Raw genomic sequence first — 6000 nt, 5'->3', positions numbered from 1 at the left:
ATATCTTCTTAGGAGCCTTCACACTTTCCCAGGGTCTACCTGGTGCCTGGGGGATAAATTCCCTGTGCTTTCAGATACCATCAAGTGTCTTCCCCCTCCCCCTTCCCCCACTTCTACTTTCCAGATTTAGCATAGATTAAGAATCCAGGCTCAATTCCCAGGGGCCTCATTAGCATCTAAACTCTAATCAACAACTCCAGGAATTGAAGACTTACTTCAAGTTCTTGGGTTCTTTCCCTAAATCTTCTGTCTATCCCAAAATCTAAAGTTTAAACATTCAGAAAAGATTTCCTTTTCCTCAGGTGTGGATTGTGCATCCTTTCCTGGTTAGATCAGTGTTTCTCAAAGCGTGGACCACAGACAGGAGCTTGCTACAAGGGCAGATCCAAGACCTACTGAATCAGAAACCCTGGGGGCATTTTAACAAGCTCTCCAAGTGATTCTGGTGCAGGCTAGAGTTCGGAAAACCCTGGAGCAGGTTGTGTGCTGAGAGAGTGGGGATTGGAAGGACGCATTGGATCAAAAATTGTAATCTGTTAGTATTCTGCTCCATGGTCATTTGTTGTGCTTGTGTCTCCTCTCTTAGTCCTTCTCTCCCAGGTTTAAGACTTGCTTTCCCCATCAAGGCCACACCTGCAGTGGCCAAGAACTGTTGAGATGTTCATAGAGGCCCAAGACTCTTTGTACCTCTTAGATTTTGGTGCCTCTTTCATTCAGTCCCCTGGGGAGTTCAAGGCCCATTGTTCGCTGAGAATCCAGCTCCTCTTCCCCTTTCTCTGATTCTCCAAACTGGATTGTGCTTGCTCAGTGGAATAGTGAATGCTAAGGGATATGTGCAACCGTATAGTTTATGGGGAGATTTGACCAGAGCCATCTAACTATGAAGAGTGTTATGAGTAAGGATGGCTACAATTAGAATATAAATTTGGCATTTATTTGAATTTTAAAACAACAGATTTCTAGGAAATTTTTCACTTGGTGCAAATCACATTAGGCTTTGCCTCCAGAGCCTTCAAGAAGGGTGACCGCTCTCCTTTACTGGTGGATATGTTCCAGGTATCCTGTGTGAGTAACCTGCGGGGTGGAACAAGTATGATTTGCAGAATTAATTTGGGCACTTCATCTGTCCATATATTAGAGGCCATTCCCCTTAGCTTCTTTATTCTCTTATTTGGATATTCACTTCTTCATTCATATACACTTCACTCTTAATTATGTACTGCATTTGGGCCTGTTTCTTCCTTCGTATTCATTTTTTCCCTTCCCCTCCCCGCCCCACCCCTTGTCTTCTAAACCCATTGACCATGTTAATAAGGATGCTGCTGATTTAAGCCAATGCCTGTTTTAAGGCCCTCTTACTGATCATTTCTGTATGAGTGCTCTGATCGGTGAAGCAATACATCAGATTTATTTTTAATATAAATATGACTGTACTTTATCCACCTGTTTCTCACTTAGATATCTCTACCCAGCCTTCGACCCAGCTCAGCACATTGTGGGATTTTGCTGCAGGTTTTGATAACAGCCGGGTGAGCTTCCTTGCTCCAGATTCTCTCCATTCACAACCTCTTACTTGCTGTTTGTGCAAAGTTTTGCAAACTGCATGGAAAAAAGAGGTCTGTGAGGTGCATGCCTTGCTGCTTTTCTCACACCGAAGTGACTGTGCATGTGTAGTGGGCTATTCACCCTCATTTTGTGTAATTATTTTGGAACCCTTTTAAAAATACAACCCTAGAGGTAAATTTCCAGCACATTTCCTTTAATTCGGTTCTTTCTTCATGCCTTTTATTACAACCGTTCCATTAAACAACAACAACAAAAAAAAAACTGATGAGACAGTAAGGAAATTGTATAGCGAAATAGAAATGTGAATTTGCAAATTTTCCATTTTGGGTTTCCAGCATTGCTTGATCATTTTTGCTCTGATCAGTGGCATACCAGATTTAGGAAAGGATAAGGACTTGCCTTTTTGTCTGTGTTTTACTAAATAATTCATAGTAAAATTAGAAAAATATTTTTTCAAAGAACTTTCTCCGTTTCAAATAGCACAGAACTAAAGAACAGCAAATAAGAGAAAAGCTCAGCAATTTGGATTCTTTTTCTCTGATTATCAGAATATTCTTAACCAACTTTGTGTCTAAGTCTAGCATTTACCAAATTTCAACAAATTGGTCACAGGCTTGCTTCCCTTTAGTTGCAGGCAGAAATATTTAAAATTGAAATATGGAGGATTTTGTGTTAATTTTTAATGCTCATACAGTTTTCTGAGGCTTCTTTTCCAGGGTTATAATTTCCCAAGGTTTCTTTTGAAGATAAAATGCTAGATATTGTGTGTCTTTATTATCTTAAGATAATAAAAACATAGGTGTTTAACTAAGTTCTGAATTCCATCTTGCACCATCTTCATTTCTTCAAATATTTCAAATGTCTTATTTGGGAAAGAAAGCCCCCAGTGTTATGGGATCCAAAGACTGGAGATAATCCCAAGCCAGTGAGAGCTGTGTCATCAACTCTGATGACAAGAGTTTGGAGCGAAGTAACAATTGGGCAATATGATTATAAAATGAAAACATCCATTTTCCTCCAAGAAAAGAAAATCAGAAATCTGAATTAACAATAAAGAGAATTATTGTTCCTTCCTGAATTTTTCTGGATTAGAGTATTTGAAGAATATTTAGTCAAAGAAAGTGGGGGTGAAAGAAATAAAATATTCACCATAAAAAAATGTCTTTGTATTTTTCCTAAGACCATTATTAGAGCAGTAGCATGTCGTAGTACCTAATTACATCATAAATACTTTGCACACCAATTGACAGTCTGTATAATCTTACACACTCAAAGCCAGTGGTGTAGCCAGATTGGATTCCCCCTCCAATCCCCATCCAAGTGATTGCCAGATTTGAACTTGATATTGTTAGACAAGGGACGTCATTTAGACCATATATTTTCATATTGTGCATTCTAACTATCAAGCTGCTATGACGTATAGTACAGAATGGATTGTCTTAAACAGCAGAAATGTATTGGTTCATGGTTTTGAGGAAGGAAGAAGTCCAAAATCAAGGCATCAACAAGATGTACTGCTTATGCCCCAAAGTCTATAGCATTCTATGCTGGCTGAAAGCAATCCTTGGGATTCTTTGTTTACTTCTGCCTCCTGTCACATGTGATGTCCTCTCCTTTTTTGGCCTCTGTGACTTCTGGGTTCTCTTGATAATGACCCTAGTGATATGGATTAAGATCACCCTGATTCAATTAGCCATACCTTTACTAAAACTAACAACTTCTATAGGTCCTATTTACAACTGGTTCACATCCACAGAGATGCAGACTTAGATTAAGAACATGTGTATTGTTGAGGAACATAATTCAACCTACCACAATAGCATCGTACAATCTTGTTGGTGCTCTTGAGGACAATAGGAACCCATTACCAGTTTAGCCACCTGGTAGGTAGAGTAGTGCCACTGTTGGCAGGTTTCCTTTCAAGATGGGAAATGGCAGGACTGTGACTCTCAAGTAAAGTTCCCACTCAGCACTTTCAAGTGTATCCCTTCCATGGAACACTAGAGAAATTCCCAGGTAACTGGTATCCCACTTCCTCTTGCCCTATTAGTTTACCAAATTTTGCTTCCCTCACAAACTAAAGAGCAATAATATGCCCAGTGACTCTGGGCCATTACACTCTGAGGGTCCTACCCAGATTTATGGTCTCATCATCAAAAGGAACTGAAAAATCTCTTGTTCGGTACCCTCATTGCATTGAGTAGGAACTTGAGGCTTAAATCATTGACCTCACTGGCCTAAGGTTACTCTGGAAAGAAGGAGCAAAACTGGACCTAGTCTTACATCTATCTCCCTATCTGCTGACACAGAGGGAAAAAAATCTCCCAGGTCAGTGCCTGCTGAGACCTAAAGAAAGAAGGACAACATGCACAGAGTTTAGAGAAAGGAAAGGAGTGCCTGCAAAATCAAAATCCACAATCAAAAAGCACAGTCATGAGGATGCAAGATTCAGATAAAGGAAGTAAAGGAAGAAAGAAAGAAACCTAAACCCTGGTGCGTGTAAAAAGCTCAGGGCAAGATTTCCTCTCCAGCTGCACCAAGGAGCTCTCAATTGTGCATTCAAAACTCGTTCCAGGAGCAGCACCCCCACCGATGTCAATGGGAGTGCTGCACTCAAAAGCATTGAAGCAATGGCAATAAAGATCCACAGTGTGCAAAAGAAAAAAATTACCACCACCAAGAAAAAAAAACTGCCTAGTGTGGGCACTGAGCAGGGAATTTCTACCCATAGCAACCAGAACTAAGAATGTGGGGCAGGCACTAAGTGTGCCACATGTACTCGAGATGTTAGCTTCTGCACCATCCCCCTAAAATTTTGAGTTTGAATTGATAGTTGGAAAATCTGGCCGCACTTTAGAATTACTTGGGGAGCTTTGAAAACATAACAATACTCCAAACCCGCCCCCAGAGATTCGGCTTTAATTGATCTGGGGTGGAGCCTGGGTATTGGTGTCTTTTAAAAGCTTCCCTGGTGATGTTAATGTGCAGCCAGGTTGAGACCCAGTGCTCTCATTATGAAGCAGCACAGAAGGTTTCCTGTCTGTGCCAGGGAGAACAGGGTGGTCAGTGGGCCTGCCCCTCATCTCTGTCTCTAGAGCTAAGGAATGCAAGTGGAATTAAGTCTTCGTTTATGAAAACTGTTGAGAAAATAAAGTATTGATCTTACATGTGAGACTTTTATGTTAGTCAATTAAATTAGTACTGTACCTTTCTACTAGTAAAATAAGAGTACCATTACTATATGGAAATATAATGTTCCATAATATTTTTATTGTCAGACAGGGGACGTGTCTTACTGCACTCAAATGTACAGTTTACGCAGAACTATAAAGTTAGCTGTAATCCATAAACAGGCGATATAGGTCTTAGATATCTCTTTTAAGATCAGTTGGAAGGAAAATTCCTTATTCCTTAGCAACACCATAGGAAGCAGGATTGCCTCCAAGAAAAAAAATCCTTATCTTTCCTAATTATTCCACATGAAAAGGCAATAGAACATTCCATTGCTCTAACGTTTGAAGGGGAATAAATGCTTTTCTATGGTTCTCATCATGCATGTTATTCAGGTATTGTATATGAAGCCTAAAAGAAATATTTTATTTTTGCTATTTTTTCATGGCTACTCATTGTCCCTACCCCTGCAACAAAAACCAAGAGATTTGTTTTCCCTGGATTTCCATACTACAATAGAAAATAATGCAATATGTAGGAAGGTTATGTGTTTCCTGGGCTGCTGGGGTGGGGGGCAGGGAGTGATAGTTTCAAGCACAGTACATGTACTAATAGGCATATTACTCAAGAATTTTCACTTTAGGCTATTTGGAAATGTGTCATTTTAAATGTGGAATCCTGGCACAAGATTTTCACACTGAAATTTTTTCAAAACTATCTAAAATGTGTCTTATTTGTGAAAATGCATCTTATTAATCCATTGTGATATAAAATAACAGCTGCTAATATGATTTTAAAGTTTGTAATAAAGTGCATCAAAATGTCTATAGGATGGATCGTGACAGCACAGCCAACAAGCGATATTTCAGGGACTTTCAATGTGTGAGTAAAATGCCAACTAGGCAGAAAATGAAAGCTTCCAAATATATCTTTTCTGATTTTGTCAGTTAGTCTCCTACCACCACCCCCAACTTGCCCCAGGCATTTCTGTTACCAGAAAGGAGGCAATCTCTGGTACCAGCCTGTATCAGTTAGCTATTGCTAAAATAATGCTGCGTAACAAGCCACTTTGGCTCAGTTGCAGAAAATCATTTATTCCAGTGTCTGTGGGATAGCCAGGGCTTGGCCAGTCTAAGCTGGGCTCAGCTAGGCTTGGCTCAGCTAGGCTTGGCTCTAAGCTGTATGTTGGGTCTATTTCTGTTCCAGGAGTCTCCCATAACCCTTGGATAAGTAGCTATCCAATGCATGCTCTTCTCACGGCAG

At 40.0% G+C, this 6000-nt stretch overlaps 1 long non-coding RNA gene across 1 annotated transcript in view; it reads right to left on the bottom strand.

The window, feature by feature from the left end:
* Window positions 1-962: 962 nt before the first annotated feature.
* LOC143658045 (uncharacterized) overlaps window positions 963-6000 on the bottom strand; it is a 37238-nt gene continuing 32200 nt past the window's right edge. The window contains exon 4 of the long non-coding RNA XR_013163095.1: window positions 963-1074. This is a non-coding gene — a long non-coding RNA (uncharacterized LOC143658045). The remainder of the gene's footprint in view (window positions 1075-6000) is intronic.

The sequence above is a fragment of the Tamandua tetradactyla genome, chromosome 15 (assembly GCF_023851605.1).
Source record: "Tamandua tetradactyla isolate mTamTet1 chromosome 15, mTamTet1.pri, whole genome shotgun sequence".
Lineage (NCBI taxonomy): Eukaryota > Metazoa > Chordata > Mammalia > Pilosa > Myrmecophagidae > Tamandua > Tamandua tetradactyla.
This window is presented reverse-complemented; position numbering and strand designations above follow the sequence as displayed.